This window comes from Chiloscyllium plagiosum, chromosome 22 (assembly GCF_004010195.1).
Source record: "Chiloscyllium plagiosum isolate BGI_BamShark_2017 chromosome 22, ASM401019v2, whole genome shotgun sequence".
NCBI lineage: Eukaryota > Metazoa > Chordata > Chondrichthyes > Orectolobiformes > Hemiscylliidae > Chiloscyllium > Chiloscyllium plagiosum.
This window is the reverse complement of record NC_057731.1, coordinates 37,052,662-37,073,593: the sequence shown is the minus strand read 5'-3', so window position 1 is coordinate 37,073,593 and position 20,932 is coordinate 37,052,662. Positions and strand designations below refer to the sequence as shown.

General features: G+C 39.2%; 1 protein-coding gene across 1 annotated transcript in view; it reads right to left on the bottom strand.

Annotated features, from left to right (window-relative positions):
* Positions 1-14,997: 14,997 nt before the first annotated feature.
* trub1 (TruB pseudouridine (psi) synthase family member 1) overlaps positions 14,998-20,932 on the bottom strand; it is an 85,220-nt gene continuing 79,285 nt past the window's right edge. Inside the window, exon 9 of the mRNA XM_043712809.1 lies at positions 14,998-16,005. The gene's annotated coding sequence lies outside the window, so the exon portion shown is untranslated. The remainder of the gene's footprint in view (positions 16,006-20,932) is intronic.

Sequence of the window (20,932 nt, the reverse complement as noted above, 5' to 3'; positions counted from 1 at the left end):
AGCTGTGCTCTGACTTGTCATACTTAACTGTTCAAATGCTCTTGTGGTTGGCCTCCCTTCCAGAGATAACTTCATTCAAATTTCTATCATTTATTTCCTAACCTCCACCAAATCCCATTTTACCCGTCACACTGTGCTCACTGACTTACGTCGGCTCTTAGTCGGCCAACAGCTCACATTTAAAACTTTCAACCTTTTTTTCAGGGCTGATCTCTGCAACCTTTTCCAGCCCTACAAATCTCAAAGATCTCTGTATTCCTCTATTTCAAGTGTCTTGTGCACCCTGATTTCCTTCACACAGCATCGTTTGTCTCGCCCCTAAGCTTTAAAGTTTCCTTTTTTTGTAATTAAATCAAGAAATGTAGACCTCACTGGCTTGGCCAGTATTTTATTGCTCACCCCTAACTGCCCTCTATTGCTGTGGGTCTGGAGTCACACGTAGGCCAAACCAGGAAAGGATGGCAGGTTGTTGCCCTCAAGGACATTAGTGAACCAGGTGTTTTATTTCTGACAATCAGCAATTGATTCATGGTCATCATGAAATGCTTAATTCACTCTAACCCAAAGTTGTGTGGGTTATTTGGATTAACCATGCTAAATTGCCCATAGCGTTAAGGGATGTGTAGGTTAGATGGATTAGCCATTGGAAATGCAGAGTTACAGAGGTGGGTCTGGGTGGGATGATCTTCAGAGAGTTGGGGTGGACTCGATGGGCCGAATGGCCTGCTTCCACACTGTAGGGATTCTATGATTCAGATTTTTTATCGAATTCAAATTCCATCATCTGCCGTGGTGGGATTTGAAAGTGGATCCCCAGAACATTAGCTGGGTCTCTGGATTAACAGTCCAGCAATAATGCTATAAGCCCCCCTAACCTATAGACATATGAAAACTAAAATGTACAGGTATAAATTTTGACATGTAAAACTAAAATAATTACATTGATTTGGTAAAAAATCCAGATGAGAATTTGCCCAATTGTATAATACAGATGGACAAATCCAATAAACAGCTTATAATAGGCACACATTCAAATAATTTCGACATCCATTTAAAACAAAATGCTAAGTGGCAACATTATCTCAACATGACTTGACAAGGAAGTTTGCTGATTTAAGTAGCCAGCTGTCTCTAGAATATTGAATTTATTAATTACCATCAGTAACAAAAGGCACGTGCTCATTTCCATCTGAATGAAATAAAGGCAAAGAAACATTTCTGCCTGCATTCTCTGAAAGGTACTTGCCCTGTAAAGTGCATTGAAAAGTTAATTTATTTGCACAAAAGCTGGGATGAAAATCACCTAAATGCAAAAATACAGCATATTTACTGCACAAAATAAACAAAAATTGTGTTCACATACAGCTTCAGTGTGGTATACATACAGCCTTTCACAATATTAGACCTCGAATTGTGAAATCAAAAACAAATCTGCATTAGAGAATATTTGAAGCATTATCTTTTGGAGTAATTATACTTAATGATGCCATCACCTGGACGGTGTATACTAGAACTTAAGATCATGCCATTTAGCTTATCATGCTGATGCTAGTATTCTGAAAGCTTCACCAGTTAGACACACTTCCCTGCTCTTTTCCCATATCCCTGCAATGTTTTTAAGTTTATATCTGATCTTTTAGCAACAAACATTGAATCAATTCTGCTATCCCTTCAGACAATACATTTTAGACAAATTTAACTGGAATTGTTTCAACAACTTGAAGAATTAAAAGAGCTATCATTTGTACCTGCCCACTTACCCGTCCTGTCACCAACATTCTAATCAATTATCTACTGTTAGACAATGTGCTTTAATTACTATCCCTCTCTTCTTGCCAAATAGAGTCATAGAATCATAGAGATGTACAGCATGGAAACAGACCCTTCGGTCCAACTCGTCCATGCCGATCAGATATCCCAGCCCAATCTAGTCCCACCTGCCAGCACCTGGCCCAAATCCCTCAAAACCCCTCCTATTCATATACCATCCAAATGCCTTTTAAATGTTGCAATTGTACCAGCCTCCACCACTTCCTCTCATTCCATACAAGTACCACCTTCTGCGTGAAAAAGTTGCCCCTTAGGTCTCTTTTATATCTTTCCCTCTCACCCTAAACCTATGCCCTCTAGTTCTGGACTCACCCATCCCAGGGAAAAGACTGTCTATTTATCCTATCCATGCCCCTCATGATTTTGTAAACCTCTATAAGGTCACCCCTCAGCCTCAGACGTTCCAGGGAAAACAGCCCTAGCCTATTCAACCTCTCCCTTCAGCTCAAATCCTCCAACCCTGGCAACATCCTTGTAAATCTTCCCTGAACCCTTTCAAGTTTCACAATATCTTTCCAATAGGAAGGAGACCAGAATTGCATGCAATATTCCAACAGTGGCCTAACCAATGTCCTGTACAGCCGCAACATGGCCTCCCAACTCCTGTACTCAATACTCTGATCGATAAACACAAGCATACCAAACGCCTTCTTCAGTATCCTATCTACCTGCAACTCCACTTTCAAGGAGCTATGAGCCTGCACTCCAAGGTCACTTTGTTCAGCATCACTCCCGAGGACTTTACCATTACGTGTATAAGTCCTGCTAAGATTTGCTTTCCCAAAATGCAGCACCTTGCATTTATCTAAATGTATGAAAATCTTTCATAGTTTTGAACAATTGTATTAATAAATATCAATTTCACTGGGACTAAAATATTTATGTTAATTTGTTTCCATTCGTTGCATCTGTTGGGTGCAGCTTGCACTAAATTGCAATGTATCACCTTTTCTTGTTTGCCAAGCATTGCTTCTGACAGCTCCATTGTTGAATGTGGAATAAAAAGAAAGAACCAAGATAAAACCAGGACTGGGGCTAGATTCACAAAAGACAAGAAGGGAGATTCAGGATAAAACCTGGCTTAGCCATGGCCATTGGGAAAGCAGGAAGATAGGAACAAGGGACTCGGGAGTGGAGTAGACTGTTTGGCCATTTCAGCCTGTTCCACCATCCAATAAGATGCTGGATAAACCGGTTGAGGTCTCAGTGCTATTCTCCGGTCTTACCCATTTAATCCTCGATTCCTGGTCTATCAAAGTCTATCAAACTCAGCCTTGAATTAATTTAAAGACCCAGCCTCGAATCCTTCTGGGGAAGAGAATGCCACATATTAATGGATTTCTGAGAGAAGAGCTCTCTCCTCATCTGTACCTTAGAAGTGAGACGTATCTTTAAAAACAATCCCACTTTTTACTCTCCTTGAGGAGAGGAAACATCCTCCAAATACTCACTCTATCCAGTCCCTCAATTTCAAAAAACATTTCAATGGGGCACCAAAGGGAGCTAACCAATTGGTTACAAAATTGGCTTGAAGGCAAGAGTCACAGGATTGTGGTAGAAGATTGCTTTTCAACTGGAGGCCTATGACCAGCAGTGTGCCACAAGGATTTGATGCTAGGTCCACTACTTTTCATCATTTATATAAACGTGAATATACAGCTATGATTCATAAGCTTGCAGATGATACTAAACTAAGTGGTATAATAGACAGTGAAGATTATCTCAGAGTACAATGGGACCTTGAACAAATGGGTCAATGGATTGAGGTGTGACAGATGGAGTTTAATTTAGATAAATGTGAGTTATTGCATTTTGGTAGACATGGGAAGGACTTATACAGTAAATGGTAGGGCCCTGGGGAGTGTTATCAAACAGAGACCTAAAAGTGCATTTGCATAGTTCCTTGAAAGTGCAGTCAAAAGTAGACAGGGTGGTGTAGAAGGCATTTGGTGTGCTTGCCTTCATTGATCAGAACATTGAGTACAGAAGTTGGGACTGTACAAGATGTTGGTAAGGCCACTTTTAGAATACTGCATATAATTCTGTTCGCCCTTCTCTAGGAAGGATGTTGCTAAATTTGAGAAGATGCAGAAAAGAATTTTTTTAGATTAGATTACTTACAGTGTGGAAACAGGCCCAACAAGTCCACACGGACCTGCTGAAGCGCAACCCACCCAAACCCGTTCCCCTACATTTACCCCTTCACCTAACACTACGGGCAATTTAGCATGGGCAATTCATCTAACCTGCACATCTTTGGATTGTAGGAGGAAACCGGAGCACCCGGAGGAAACCCACGCAGACACGGGGAGAATGTGCAAACTCCACACAGACAGTCACCTAAGGCAGGAACTGAACCCGGGTCTCTGGCGCTGTGAGGCAGCGGTGCTAACCACCGTGCCACCCACTACAGATGTTGCCAGGATTGGAGGGTTTGAGTTATAGGAAGAGGCTGAGTAGGCTGGGAGTTTTTTCCCTTGAATACTAGAGGCTGAGGGGTGACCTTACAGAGGTTTATAAAGTCATGAGGGGCATGGATAGGGTGACTAGCCAAGGTTTTTTTCCTATGGTAGGGAGTCTAAAATTAGAGGGCATAGATTTAAGGTGAGAGGGAAAAGATTTAAAGTGGACCCAAGAGGTAACTTTTTCAACTCAGAGGATAGTGTATGGAACAAGCTGCCAGAGGAAGGGGTGGAGGTGGGTACAAATACAACATTTGAAGGTATCTGGATGGGTATATGAATGGGAATAGTTTAGAGGGATGTAGGCCAAATGATCGCAAGGTCAAATTGGGATTTCTGGTCAGCATGGACAAGTTGGACTGGAGGAAAATCGACATTTCGGGCAAAATCCCTTCATCAGGAATACAGGCAGAATGCCTGCAGGGTGGAGAAATAAATGAGAGGAGGGTGGGGTTGGGGAGAAAGTAGCATAAAGTACAATAGGTGAATGGGAGTGGGCATGGAGGTGATAGGTCAGGGAGGAGGGTGGGGCAAGGTATCAAAACGTACAATGGGTGAATGGGGGGGGGGGGGGGGGGGTTGGGAACAATGTGGACTTCACCAGTTTCCTCATTTCCTCTTCCCCCACCTCACCCCAGTTCCTAACTTCCAGCTCAGCACTGTCCCTATGACCTGTCCTACCTGCCTATCTTCCTTTCCACCTATCCACTCCACCCTCCTCCCTGACCTATCACCTCCATGCCCACTCCCATTCACCTATTGTACTTTATGCTACTTTCTCCCCAACCCCACCCTCCTCTCATTTATTTCTCCACCCTGCAGGCATTCTGCCTGTATTCCTGATGAAGGGATTTTGCCCGAAATGTCGATTTTCCTCCAGTCCAACTTGTCCATGCTGACCAGAAATCCCAATTTGACCTTGCGATCATTTGGCCTACATCCCTCTAAACTATTCCCATTCATATGTGCGATAGGTAGATGGAGATGGGGGGGGATGGTGATAGGTCGGAGAGGAAGGTGAAGCAGATAGGTGGGAGCAAAGATGGACAGATAGGACAAGTCGGACAGGTCACGAGGCTGGTACCAAGTTGGAAAATTGGAACTGGGATAAGGTGGGGGGAGGGAAAATGAGGAAACTAGTGAAGTCTACATTGATGCCATGTGGTTGGAGAGTCCCAAGGTGGAAGATGAGGCATTCTTCCTCCAGGTGTCGGGTGGTTAGGGTGTGGCTAGGGTGTGGCAATGGAGGAAGCCCAGGACCTGCATATCCTTAGCAGAGTGGGATGGGGAGTTGAAGTGTTCAAATATCTGAGACCAGGAGTTATGGAGGCGATGCTGGCTAACCAGTACCAGAACTTGGGGCAGCTCCCTATGACTGGAGAAGAACTTGAAGTGAGAGGGGATGCATTCAATTGATGCTTCCATGTGGAAATCAACAGAGAGAGGGGGGCTAGCATTTTAAAACAATAAGCAGAATTTCAAGCTTAAGAATCTCTATATTGCCATTGGAAACACACGCAGTTGGCATGGTGTCAAACAAATTAGAGAATTATACGCATGAGTCAAAGTCTGATGATGTTTTGATTTATGGGATATTAGCACCAGTATTGTAAAAAGAGGGATCTGTTCCATTTGGATGGGCTCCATTCAAAGCAGGCTGGGATCAGGGTATTAGCAAATTGGATATTGGGCTGTTAAAAGGACTTTAAATGAAAGGTGAGAGAAAGCTTTAGGTAAAGGGAATTTTAGAAATCAACACAGAAATGTTGAGGCAACAGCACAGTGAAGCATTTTGCGTAAAGAGATCAGAATGTGACAGGAATGAAGAGGCTTTGATGGTAAAATACAATATTGTATCACATTTATGCAAAGAATATTGATAAAAAGATTTTTAGGCTCTTTATCCTAATTCACAGAGCAGTTACAATAAGGTAGATGAGATAGTGGCACAAAGAGAGATAAATAGTATGAATGTATTTGTCATTAGAGACAGGAAAATCTTGACTTTTCTTTTAAATTGTAAGGAGTGTGTTATAGAGAAATGAACACACCACCCACACTGGCAAGATAGTTCTTACAATTGTCCATCCATCACATAATTAAACCTATGTGCTGCTTATTAGGACCCTTAGATATACCTGTTGTCGAGGTCAAGAGAAGTAGGGATCCGTGGCAATTTTAAATCTTTTTTTCATCTTTTTGTTGTGGGATGGGGGTCATGTGGAGTGGGGAACAAGAGGGATCAGACTGAAGGAGAAGATGCTTGCTTTTAAAGGTCACCCCCTTGCCTGTCATCTATGCCTCAGATTACCCAGAGTTTGAGGCAAGTAAAACCCTTCTCCCAAAACTTGCCAAATAGGTCTCCCAGGTTTTCCAGTCCAGAAACTAGCCACCTTTCTCATCTGCCAGGGACACAGGTAACTGGGGAAGTGACCATTAACATTATCGAGTCATGGAAATGGACAGCGCAGTAAGATACTTCAGTCCAACTCATCCATGCTGACCAGATATCCTAAATTAATCTAAACCCATTTGCCAGCATTTAGCCCACGTCCCTCTAAATCCTTCATATATCCATCTAGGTACCTTTTAAATGTTGTAATTGTACCACCCTCCATCACTTCCTCTAGCAATTCTTTCTACCCTCTGTGTGACTGTTGACCAAGAACGTAACCCATGGACCTCATCACCCATCATTTATTTGCAGAGGTAGTGAGAAAGAAGTGAGCTTCACTCCAGGCAAACCTGCCCAATGATTTCATTCACCTCTCTCATCACCTCTGAGAGATAAACATTCCACAAGGTTACGAGATGACCAAGGTTAGAAAATAAATACTTCAGGGCAAACAAAACTTAAGAAAAATGGAACAGAAAAGAAGATCTGGAAGTTAAAGCCATACATTGAAGTTTAGGATAATTTTGGGCAACTTAAATCTTCAATTAGATTGACCAGATCAAGTTACAAAATGTCTGCCAACAGATTAAGTTGTAGAATGCATTTATGAAATTTTCTTGGAATTAACTAGAAATAAGGCTATTTCAAATTGAACAGTGTAATATATTCCATTCCAAAAATAAAAACATAAAATTCAAAACTAATTACATGGTGGATAAGACATGATATTTAGGTAAGGTCAATTAGATAAGGTATGGTGCTGAGTAGCAGTGGAAAATATTTCAAGTAAAAGTTCCAAGTGTAAAATAAAAATCCTTCTATTAACAATCAAAAGTTCAGTAGGATCTAATTGTGGCTTTCTTGGGAAGTTAAGGGTAATACTAGATGAAAAGGCTTATTATGTTGCAAAGATTGGTAGAAAGCTTGACGATTGTCAGAAACCAGGGAAAAAAAAAGTAAATGTGGATGAGTTTCACAGAATGATACTCTGGGAAAAACTCTTGTCATATGTTAGATTCACAATATATGATGTATCTTTTTAATGGCAAAGAATATTGGCCAATTTCATGATAAATCTTCTCTCTTTTCACCAACAAGACTATACATTGTTTCTATGCAGCTTTCAAACTGATTATTAAAAGACTTCCATTTTAGATTTGCAACGACAACCACCACTTTTAATGAAAGATACACAAAAATATTGGAGAGAAAAATAGAATTAATATCTCAGGTTGACGACCTTGTCAGAACAATTCTAATGACAAATTATTGATTTGATTTAACGTGTTGTCATTCCACAAGTGCTTAAAAATGTGTTGCTGGAAAAGCGCAGATCAGGCAGCATCAAAGGAGCAGGAGAATCGACGTTTCGAGCTCTGATCCCCAGCATCTGCAGTCCTCACTTATTCCACAAGTGCTGCCAGACCTGCTTGAATTGAGTATACTCACTATGACACTATCTATAACAAAATAGTTGGGCTTGTATACTCATGCATTTACACTGCATTGCCTTTGCAAGAAATTGTTTGAACAAAGATATTATTGGATTGCCCAGACATACAATCTGAAGCTTGTGCATTCTATGGAGACCTGGATCACTGGTAATTAATTTTGCTAATTTCATTGTGGAGTTTTTATCATTAATTGTTGTTTTACTCAATTTAACAGAACTTGGCATTTACGCTCAGTTGTGTTTTCTTTTCAGTGCAATTTGACTGAAATTGGCATAATTGGTGCACATGATTGCAGAATTGTAACCTCAAGCGCAATTTCATGATCTTCATGGTAAGTTTAAAAGTCTCAAATGTTGGAGGCAGACTCACCCTCAAAGCTGTGCAAAACTGCCAAAGCCAGTTAATCACCATTGAGAGCAATTTCTAATTGCATGTTAGAAAGACTTTAAAAATGAAGCTGACCCATCGAATCCACTCCGCCATTCAATCATGGTTGATGGGCATTTCAACGCCACTTACCCGCACTCTCCCCGTATCCCTTAATTCCTTGTGAGATTAAGAATTTATCAATCCCTGCCTTGAAGACATTTAAAGTCCTGCCCTCCACTGCACTCCGTGACAATGAATTCCACAGGTCCAATACACTCTGGCTGAAGAAATGTCTCCTCATTACAGTTTTAAATTGACCCCCTCTAATTCTAAGGCTGTGCCCACGGGTCCTAGTATCCCCACTTGACAGAAACAATTTCCCAGCGTCCACCATTTCTAAGCCATGCATTATCTTGTAAGTTGCTATTAGATCAACCCTCAACCTTCTAAGCTCTAATGAATACAATGCCAGGATCCTCAGCCGTTTATCATATGTTAGGCCTACCATTCCAGGGATCATGCGTGTGAATCTCCGCTGGACACACTCCAGTGTCAGTATGTCCTTCCTGAGGTGTGGGGCCCAAAACTGGACACAGTATTCTAAACAGGGACTAACCAGACTATGAAGCTAAGAAACCTGGAACAACTAACTAGAAAATTCATTCTCTATATATTTTAGAGTGGATTTAAAATCAGCTCAGTCAGAGATTGTGATTAACATACTTAAATGCTATGATTAAGCCCAATTCACAACTGATGTAACCAAACATCAAACTACTCCTAAAATCACAAATGAAACATTTTAAAGCACAATTATTTAACAAAAATATTATAATTTAAAATGTTGCCCAATTTCACTGATCCACAGCAGATTTTGCATTTGATAATAAAATAACTTTGAATGGAAGCTGAGGGGAAATAGAACAAATTAGCACAATTTTGAACACAACTTGTTCCAGAATTACTGCACTCCAACATGTCGAACTATAATTCCTATCCAGGGCAAGGCTAATTCACATTCTAAATTATGGTCTCAATCATGCTGCATCTTGGCAACATACAGATGGATTTCATTTATTTAATGGGTAGTTACATATTGCATGTGAAGCCAATTTATCCTTAGCTGATGCATTATATGGCATTCCCTATCTCAGAAAACAAACCGATCCAAATCACTTCCAAATATTCTATAATTGCCTTCCAGAGGTACGGGTCAGGATAATGTACCTTCTCATTCACCACCAGACAAGTGTCAAGATAACATTTAATATTTCCTCTTAACTATGTTGGACTTGAGCCACAGTGCATGCAGGCAGTCTTCACATCCTATCAGAGTTATAGAGTCATACAGCATGGAAAACAGATCCTATGACTCAACTCATCCAGCTGAAATGTTGTAGTTGTACCTGCCTCTATCACTTCTTGCGACATCTCATTCCATATAAGTGCCACCCTGTGTGAAAAAGTTGCCCTTCAATCCCCTTTGAAATCCTTCCCCTCTCATTTTAAACCGATGCCTTCTAGTTTTGGACTCTCCCCCATCTTAGGATATTCATCCTATCCATGCTCTGCCATAAACCTCTAAAAGTTCACTCCTCAGCTTCCTATTCCAGGGGAAAAAGTCCCAGTCTCTCCTTATAACACAAACCTTCCAGTACTTCATGCAATGAATGTTACCATTGATATGACTCTCTTCCTCCCTCACCTAATAGGCCCTACCATAGGAAGTTATGAGGACTCTCTAATCATTTTAATGTTTCACCAACACAGCTAAAAGATAGGCTGGTGCACAAAAGGAGAATCTGCTCAATGTAAAAAATTAAGTATAAGACAAAATTTGATGTAAAATTTCAGATTTGACAGGATAAGTCTTTGCTTAATACTGTAAAATTCAAGTCATCCAACAGGGTTATGCCATTGAAGAACACATTAATATTTACTCATCTCAGTATGACTGACTGCTTATGGAAAACCAATTTTGTACTTAAAGTCACCTTGAAGAGGATAACCCAGTGCTAATGATCTACAAAGTACTGATGGCACATCACATGGTAATTAGAACTCAAGTTCATCAAAAAGGTGCTGTTGAGGAGTCACAGTACAGAGATACAATAAATTGTATGAACAATCGCTTGAAATCATAGATTTTTTTTAAATGCCCTGGAACAATGAGTTTCGACAAATGTCTTTTCTGTACAACGTGGCTGAAAAGCATTAAAGATTTATGTTAGCTGAGGTATGCAGTACATACTTTTTCTTAACATGTAGCTTCTTTTAAATAGAACTTTTAAAAAAATTCTGAGCCTCTTGTGTTGCTGCTGACAGATTTGGTTCAAAATGGGCATGATGCTAATTTCATCTTCCTCTTCAGTATTATTGTTCCAAATACGTTTTTCAGAGGAGTAACTAACTGCTTGACCACTTCAGGATCCATATAAATTTGATTTTTTTTTTAAACAAACTAATCACTTTCCATCTGGAACAAATTTCAAATATGACATAGAAGGCAACCACTCCTCTGAAGCAATTCACATTTGCCTTCTCAGACCCCGCCCCATATCCTTGCCTGGTTCTTCCCTTCAAAACATTAGAAAGTATAGAAAATATTACAGTTATTATAAATTAAGGCATGTAAGATTGCAAAGAATAGTTGTAAATCTGAGAATTAGGAATATGTTAGAGACCAAAAGGGCGACCAAAACATTATTAAAAAGGAAAAAATCAAGAATCTGAAACTGGACAGGAATATCAAAAATATTACAAGACCTTTCTGAGGGTGTGATCGATACATATTGGGCCCAGGACTTGTTAGGGAATTTTCCAGGGTATTGCTCAGGATGAGCTGGAAGGAACATGATGAGAGTCTTGTGCCAGCTATGATCATCTCAGCCATTGGTTTATAACAAATGAAGTGTCAAACTGCATTATTTTAAAACTTGAATTTCTGTGATTTTGCCAATATTTGAGGGATTGAATTCAGTTTTCTGGTAATTCTTACTTGAAAACTGTAATTGTTGTTTAACCATTAGATGCTTTTCAACTATTGCACTATTTTAAAATCTTTAACCTAAATTTAACAGCCATAGTGAGGATTGAACATTTGAGATTGACATTTCTGGGAGGGGTGTTTATATCCTTAGTATTAGGAGCTGAGCTAGTCCTCAGAGTTTAATATAAGTGATTTGGAGCTTGGTATGATGCCTGGTGGGGAGTGGTCGTTCTGCTGCTGGACAACATAGGAAATCTATTGTTTGGCAGAATGTCGTGAAACATGGGACTTATGTCTCTGCTAATTCTATCATGTCAAGGAGTAAGGCTGACCCCTTAGGGCTAAGGTGGAAAATATAATGATTCTATCTTCTGCAGTTTTGAGTCTCCCTCTTTTTGTGCATCCCTGACTCATTAAATATATCCAGTGCTGCTTTACTAATATATTTCAGAAATAGAAACTCCATCACAGGGTCATGGACCACTTCAGCACAAAGAGTCAATTTCTTCAACGTTATTCTTCATTTAGTCTCCTGGTCTAATTCCATCACTTGGCTGACTCACAAAATCCTTTAATATTCCTTTATATTTTTAACATCGCAGACTAAATAAACTTAAGACGATAGTGAAATGTTTAAGCATGAAAAAGGACAACAGGAAAGGAAATGGGAGAATAGGGGAAAGGAGATGAAGGAGAAAGGTTAAAGATAAAGGTAAAAAAAAGGAGAGAAGATAACGAAAGAAAGAAAGAGAATGGTGCAATTTTAGTGCAAGGTATTTGATCTCTATCTATCTATCTATACATACATACACACAAAATAGGACATCATGATGAATTTGTCAGCACTCCTGCAGCTATGATGTTTTTAAAAATAATTTGCTCAACCTGTTTTTCTAATCAAACTGTTCAGAGATGTTATTACACATCTCTGAAACTGATGGGACTTTAACTTAGGCTTCCTAATCCAGTGATAGGGACACTGCCAGTGAGCCACAAAAGGGCCCATATTTTAATTTTTTTATTAACATGTTTTGCTAATTATTATGTTCAGAGATGTTACTACACACCTGCAGAGTAGGTAGGACTTCAGCCCAAACTTCAGGGTCCAGACATAGATTACTGTTTGACAAGAGGGCCCCTTAAAGAATTGACCATCTTGTTGCAAGTTATAGACATTTTCTTAATCAACCTGTAGAGCGATGTTTTCATGCACCTCTGGAGCAGGTGAAACTTGAACCTGTCTCTCAGTCCAGGAGTAGGGACACTACCACTGAGACACAAGACAGCCCATGATTTTTAAACATTAATTATTTATTTTATCAAATTTTCCTAAACAATCTGTTTGGGGATGCTATTACATGCTTCTGGAGCAGGTGGGATTTGAACCTAGGCTTCCCTGTCTAGGGGGAGGGACACTATCATTCTGCGAAAAGACGGCCCATGAATTTTTAAAGCCAGTGTGAGGTAGGGAGAGTTTTATGTTTGGACAGAGCAAACATTGAAAAGCTTTCACTTTGGGGAAGTAAAATACATAGCTTGGAAAACACTTGGTTTTAGTTCATAGAAGTTTTGATTGAAGTTAGATGTACAAAACAGTTGTGTCTGACACATAACTCTTGTGAAATGACATAAGTGACTGCATGCATCACGTATTTCATTATTTTTTTAAAACTGAAAATCCAAAGCACCACGTATAAACTCGTTAAACTACTCAACAATCACAAGGTTTCTGAATAAACAGTAGATTTCAATGACCTATAAATCACTAATGACCATGTTTTACTATTCCTAGCAACATTGAAAATACTCCCCTTTATATTTGGCCCTACATTGTTGACTGACAGTGATTTATGGTGTGAAGATGATGTAAAAAGGATGCAAACAGATAGACAGACAGTGGCAAAAATCTGACAGATAATTTATAATACGGAAATTTGTGTAATCGCTCATTTTGACTAGTAGAATTAAAGAAAATTAAGCACCCTTGTGGGTGAATCCAGAACTAAAGGACACTTAAAATTAGAGGTTGCAGTTTTAAGACAGACTTGAGGCTTGCGAACCCTGCTTCAGAAAATAGTAGAGAGGGGGTTCAACAAATTTTTTTATGGCAGAAGTGGATAGATTGTTAGGCAAAGGAAGTGGTGGCTCTAGGTGACATTTGGAAATGTAGAATACAATACACAAAAAGATCAATTATAACCTTACTAAAAAGTACAGGTATTGCTGTGACTGCAATTGTGGTAAACATTACCTCCTCACCCTTGAGCACCATCGTTCATCAACATCTCTCGCCCATGCATAAATGCTGCCCCCTCCACACTTCACGCCAGCTCTGAAGAATCATCTAAACTCCAAATGTTAGCTTGTTCTCTCTCCATGGATGCAATCTGATTCGCTGTGATCACCAGCATTTGTTGTTTTCAGATCAAATTGGATGGGACTACCCTCTCCCAGTTCCACACTTACCTATCCAGTCTTATCCAGAGAATCACAAATCATTACAGCACAGGAGACTACTCAGCTCAATATCTGCACTGTCTCCCTAAATGAATGACTTAGTCTAGTATCATTCACCTGCCTTCTTCCTGTAACTCTGTGCATTCATCCTTTCTACGTAGGGAGATATTTCCAAATCTTTACTCCCCCACCCCAGATCCAATTCTCCAACTCAGCTTTGCCCGCTTGACCTGACCCACCTGTCCATCTTCCTTCCCACCTATCTTCTCCACACTTCACAACATACTTCACAATATACCTTCGCCCACCTATCCACATGTCACCTATCTTTCCCCCAGCCTTACTTCCCTCCCCCTATTTATTTCTCAGCCCCCTTCCACCCTCCCCAGTCCTGATGAAGGGTTATACCCAAAACATCAACTCTTGCTCCACAGGTGCTGCCAGAAAAACAGTCAACACTTTGAGGTGAATATGACTGAAAGCATATGGGGTTGGGGTGGAATAACAAAATGAAAGGTCTGGGATAGAGACAGGAGAGATTATATGGTCAAGATTTTTGCATCATAAAAACTCAAGAAAAATGTAATCTTTTTAAGTACACAGAGAAATAGACTTGAATCAAGAGCATATGATGAGAAGTTCTTTTCCAGCTCACCTTATGAGGCTATCACAGAATTTTGGATATGTTGAACAAAACCAGAAAGTGAAGTTTTCCAAAACAAATCAGAGCAGAACTGTTTGGCAGTTCAAAATAGAAGTCAAGAGCAGTTTAAAAAAAAAAGTTAAGTAGTTTTCTTTAGTTGCATTGCATGCTACTCCTCATACTTAATAGTAATTTCAACCACCTCAGCTGCTGCAGCTCAGGCTTTTAAACTTGGATAACATACCAAAGGAAGGAAACTTCTGAATTTAACATAACTACAAATAATTAAGAGTTAATGAAACAGTAATTGAAGTGAACAAACAAGTGGAAGAGTCAGTCAGCCAGCTTTATCTTCAGAGTAATCATGAGTCTTTTGAGACTGTTTATATGATTGGCAACATAATTCTTGATGCAATTTTATTGGGAATCATTCGATATCATGCATTACAAAACTGGAAGCGTTGCTCAGTCTGGCTTCAAACAAATTACAAAGCACTGAACAAGGTATGGCATTCTATTCTTTGCATCCTAGAGACAGTAGGAATCTTGGTCATTTTCACAATTTTCCTGGAATTTCCAAAACATTAATATAGTTGATGTATTTCAGAATAAAGCAACCAAAGCATATTTGTAAATTGTAATTTAATATGATTACTAAAATAATAAATCTAGCTGCATATTCTCAGATGAGCTTGACTGCTGGATATGTTGAATCATGTTGATAAATCATAAACAATGGTAAGTTCCTTTTTCTATGTACTTTAAAGCTGTAACTCGACTGAAGCGAAATATGCCAAAACAATATACCCAGTTGGAAGGGAACATAAAGCTAAGCTCAGAGGGTGAAACCATATATTTGAGCAAAATTTTTTATAGTTAGGGATTGAGCAAAGTTTCTAAAAAAAAAAGACACATCCTCTTTCAGACAATAACTAACATGACAATAGCAAGCATTTATATTACACTTTATAATAAAGATTTCCAATGCACACGAAAACAAAATTTTACTGTCAGGTGAGATGATTGGAGCAAACAATTAGTTTAGATCTTGAGAAGCAAGATTCTGAACATTTAGGCAGGGACAAAATAGAATCAATAAACATTTTTTTAAAAATGGGGTACAATTTGTTTTAATTCATTTGTGGGATGTGGCAGCACTTACTGCCCATCTCTAATTTCCCTTAAGATGGTACTGAGCTGTCTTCGTGAATCACTGGAGTCCATATACTTTGAGGGAGAGGGGGGGTGGGGGGGGTGGTGGTGGAGGGGTTGGTTTCCAGGATTTTAACCCAGTCACAATGTAGGAATGGTGATGTATTTCCAAATCAGCAAGGTGACTGACTTGGAGGGGAGCTTGAGGTGAAGATACTGTCACGTATCTGCTGATCTTGTTCTTCTAGATGGAACTGAAAATTAATTAGAAAACTGAAACAGCATATACAGAGAGGCAAAGATACAGTTCTTTGACAAAATGAATCAGGAAATTTCCATTTTGTGCCAAAATGAATCAGGAAATCTACACATTTTGCCAAATTACCAAAGGTTTCAATACTTTTTCCTATTACAAAGAATTCTTTCCCAATGCATATCAAGCCAGTTTTGATAGGGCAATTCAACCATTTTCTGATGCAGCATAAGATTTTGCACTGCAACTGCACCATCCTATCTCACATCAGAATCTATGGATTTAGCCATTGAAAAATCCTGAATTTCAAATGGAGTTGTCCGAAGTCTCCAGACCAAACCTTCATAGCTTCAACAATATTTTGCATAATTTTGTTAATTTAAGTGAGGAACATTTTGAGTTTCCCGCATCAGGAAGTCAGAGGTGAGAATGTTCGCTGATGATTTCATAATGTTTTGTTAGATACTGAAGCAGTCTATCCAGACTCAACAAGGCTTGAACAGCATTTAAATTTGGTCAGATAGCGACAGCTAACACTCGGACTACGAAAGTGCGAGGAGGGGGCAATGAGCATCTCTAGTAACAGAGAATACAATAAGTAGGATTTTGAAAAAATTTGTAGCTCAGGTTGATGAATTGAATTGAACCGAATTAAATTTATTGTGACGTGTGAAGGCACAGTGAAAAGCTTAGTCTTATGAGCAATACAGGCAGATCACATAATTAAATAGCGTAGATAAGCAAACAATAAGTATGTAAGTTAGCTCACTGAGCTTGAAGCTTTAATTTCAGACGTTTCTTCACCAGACTGGGTAACACCATCAGTGAGAGTTTCCAGTGAAGCACTGGTGTCATGTCCTGCGCCTCTATTTATAGGTCTTGGTTTCTTAAGGTGGGTGATGTCATTTCCAGTTCTTATTTTCAAGTGAAGGTAGATAGGATCTATATCGATGTGTTTATTGATGGATTTCTGGTTAGAGTTCTGGACATGACATAGGACAGGCAAAACAAAGACACGCACGAGAATTCTTAGAGGCATGGCATTCTAACCAGAACTCCGCAATAAACATGATATTACTTAGTATGGTGACAAAATGCCTGAAAATAAACCTTCAAGCTCAGCGAGCTAACTTACAGAATGCAATAATCTCTCTCCACCCAACCCTGCAACTAATGCAACAAATGTACAAGATAGACTCTTTTTTCGGTTAGAATAGAATCCCTACAGTATGGAAACAGGCTGTTCGGCTCAACAAGTTCACACCAACCCTCCGAAGAGTAACCTACCCAGGCCTGTTCCCCTACTCAAAATTTACCTCTGAGAAATGCAACCAACACTATATGGGCAATTTAGCTTGGCCAATTCACCTGATCTGCACATCTTTGGATTGTAGGAGAAAATCAGAGCACCAGAGGAAACCCACACAGACATGGGGAGAATGTGCAAACTCCAGTCAGTCACCCAAGGCAGGAATCAAACAGAGGTCCCTGGCGCTGTGAGGCAGCAGTGCTAACCACTGAGCCCCACTATGCTGCCCCAATTATATCTTTTTATTCTTAAACTATTCAAAATTGGGCCTGATTGGGATGAATTATTCATTGTCAAATACAAGTGATAACAAATCATTCAATTCATCTACAAGAACATTTGAATATAGGAGTTGGGACATCATGTTGCAGCTGCACAAAACTTTTAGAATATTGCCTACAATCTGCTCACCCTTCTATAGGATGGATGTTGCTAAACCTGGGGAAACGCAGAAAAGATTTACAAGAATATTTCTGGGACTGAAGGGTTTGATTTATTGGAAGAGACTAAATAGACTAGGGTTTTTTTTTCCCTCTTGAGAGGGAAAACAGCCAAGGTCCTTTCCCTAGAATGTGAGAGTCCAAGGGGGATTTAAAAAGGATTGAGGAGTAGCTTTTTCCACACAGAGGGTGGGGTGTGTATAGAACGGGCTGCCAGCTGAAGAGGTGGAGACGGGTACAATAGCAACATTTTCAAAGACATCTGGTTGAGTACATGAATAGAATGGTTTAGGGGGATATGGGTGAATTACTAGGTCAGATTAGGATGTTTGGTCGACGCAGACGAATTGGAGTGAAGGGTCTGTTTCTGTATGACTCCATGACTTTAGCTTTGCTAGGTGCCTCATGCTATACCCAGTCAAAAGCTGCCTTGATGTCAAGAGAATTCTCTAACTCCTGAGTTCAACTCTTTTGTCCACATTTAGACCAAAGCTGTAATGAAGGCAGGAGCTGAGACCTGGTCAAACATCAACGAGTATGTTATATCTTTACAAATGACATCTACAGTACTGTTGACTATTCTTATCATTTTGCTGAATAAACAGATAGGGTGGTAATTGGCTGGGTTGGGTTTGCGCTGCTTTTTGTAGGCATAGCTACACTGTACAGACAACAGCGCTTCAGAAAGGCTGCTTAATACTATATTTTTAAGGACAACTGGAGGATAACAAATGCTGGCTTAGCCAGCAACACCCACCCCCTAAGAAGCAAGATGTTCATCCTGCCATCTTTACCAGTTTGATTTATTTAAATACTTTGCAAATTATATGAATTCTTTTCTGAGATTATACTCCTGATTTTCACCTTCTGCAGGTTTACATATTGCATGAAAATTGAGTAGCACTAACAATCTGACCAAAAAGAAAAGTTGCTTTAATTTTCTATTAGAAATTTCAGGAGGATCAGGCCATGTTCCACTACAGTGCTTTACAGTAGAGGTAGTAACTGTAACTTTAATGTGAACACAAAAATTAAGTTAGGCAGAGGAACCAAAATTAATGTCTGTGGTTGTGTCAAATAAAAATACCATGCATCATTGATGAAGTAGGGCACTTTTGCTCTGCTGCATGAGGACTTGGTGCTCAACCCATCCATGGATGTCAGTAGTTTCTTGTTCACCTACATGAACCTTTGTCTAATAATGGGGAATTCACAAGCACCAGGAATGCATGCCACACGACAAACCTAGTTTCCGACAGCTGCGTGTGAATCTTTGAGAACATGCAGCTCATTATCTTTAATTACTTATGCTGTAGATTTCATGCTGGGTTATAAATTGGATGAATCAAACAGATTAGCAAAAGTTACAACAGAATTGCTTCTACTGTTGGAATGCGAAGGGCCAGCAGAAGCTGTAAAGTACCTTGGGATGTCTTGACTTGTGAAAAGTGTAACATAAATGCAAATTATCGGTCTTGCGAAGAATGCAATTTGACCTTCCCAATGGCCAACATGCATATGGTCTTTGATTATAAATACAAAAAAAAAAGATCAATATGAAATGGAAAATGCAAGTAAGGGAACCATTTCTTAGTTGTGATTTTCAGAATAGGATTTGCACGATTAAATGTTTATTTCATAAACATTGCGAACTAGCTTCACAGCTTCCAGTTTATGACACATTTGTACATTGGCATTAAGCCTTTACAGTGGTTTATCTTCTCAACTAGGTTCTCTGATCATTAGCAATAATGAGGGGACAAAATTCAAAATAGAAGTAGGTTCAAACAAAAACTTGCTCCAGCAAGTACCAAATAGTTAACAAGATGGAAAACAAGAACTGTTTTTTTTTCTCCATTTATCACAAATTGCCTGACTTATATCCAACTTGACAATGCTCAATCATGTGAATAACTACAAACAAAAGGCATGACTAAAAACATAAGTGCACAAAAGAAACACATTTGATGTCTCAGCAGTCAGCTGAGAAAAATCGAATGTCAGGATTTTGCTTCAATAACCCCACCTGTGCAGAGTTAATGGACATTATCTATAGTACCGAAGTGTATAAACTGACCTCACTGCCAAACTCAGTAGACCATGGAAGGTTAGATTTGACAAGTTTACATTTTGCAGCAGCAATGGGCTATTAAGCAATAAGATTAACCTGATCTCTGATCAATTCCATGAATAATAGTCATCTGGGAAATTCATTGTAGAGCAGTTAGCATCCAGTGAAGTGTACACCAAAGAGCTGACCCCTTATGAGAAATAGTCTTTACAAAACAGCAATTATAAACATTTACCATTACATTTCTTCTAAATATTTTAGCCACCAATTATTTAAAAAAACACCCATGTTATATGATTGATGTTTTTCAATTATTGTTTAACATTCCAGTCTTTCAAAACAAGAGAATTTAGAAAATTGAGAAGAACTAGGAGCAGGTAAGCATTTCAGTCCCTCAAGCCTGCTCTGCCATTCAATATGATCGTGGCTGATCTCATCTTAGCCTCAACTCCACTTTCCTGCCTGCACTCCATAACCCTTCCATCAGTTATTAATTAAAAATCATCTGTCTCCTTCTAAATGTCCAGGCATCCACTGCACTCAAGATTCTGAACTCCACAGATTTGTTAACCTTTGAGAGACTGGGAGCTGAAATTACAAGAATGGATTGGGAATTTAAAAAAAAACCGCTTTGCGTCCTATGCAGAAAGTTGAATTGTTTAAACCTTATTTTTTCAAGACTATATTATCATTTAGCTATTAGAGGCCTCCCAGAATTTATTATGTAAATTGGATTTAATTATTAGAGGTTTTTTTAAAGAGCTGTTACGTTTATCACCATATGTATTTGATGTAATACTCTATGTGAAAAACAGGGACGGAGGGTTAGGGATTCCAAAGTTAGCGGTTCAAATACCTACACAATTATTAGGAGACACGAGGCCTTTAATCATTCATCGGATAGGATAATGCATGCCTTTTTCAATTTAATAATGAAGACATTTTAGTTAAATAATGGAACTAGGCCAACTACATAATCTTAGATAAGTTTGGAATCCCCCAATATGTGGTCGAGACTTGAGAAGAGATGGATCCAGAAGAGAAAGAAGAAAAATTATAGACGGTATTACCATTAATTACAGAAGCTGGAGAGAAAAGGAATTGAGTA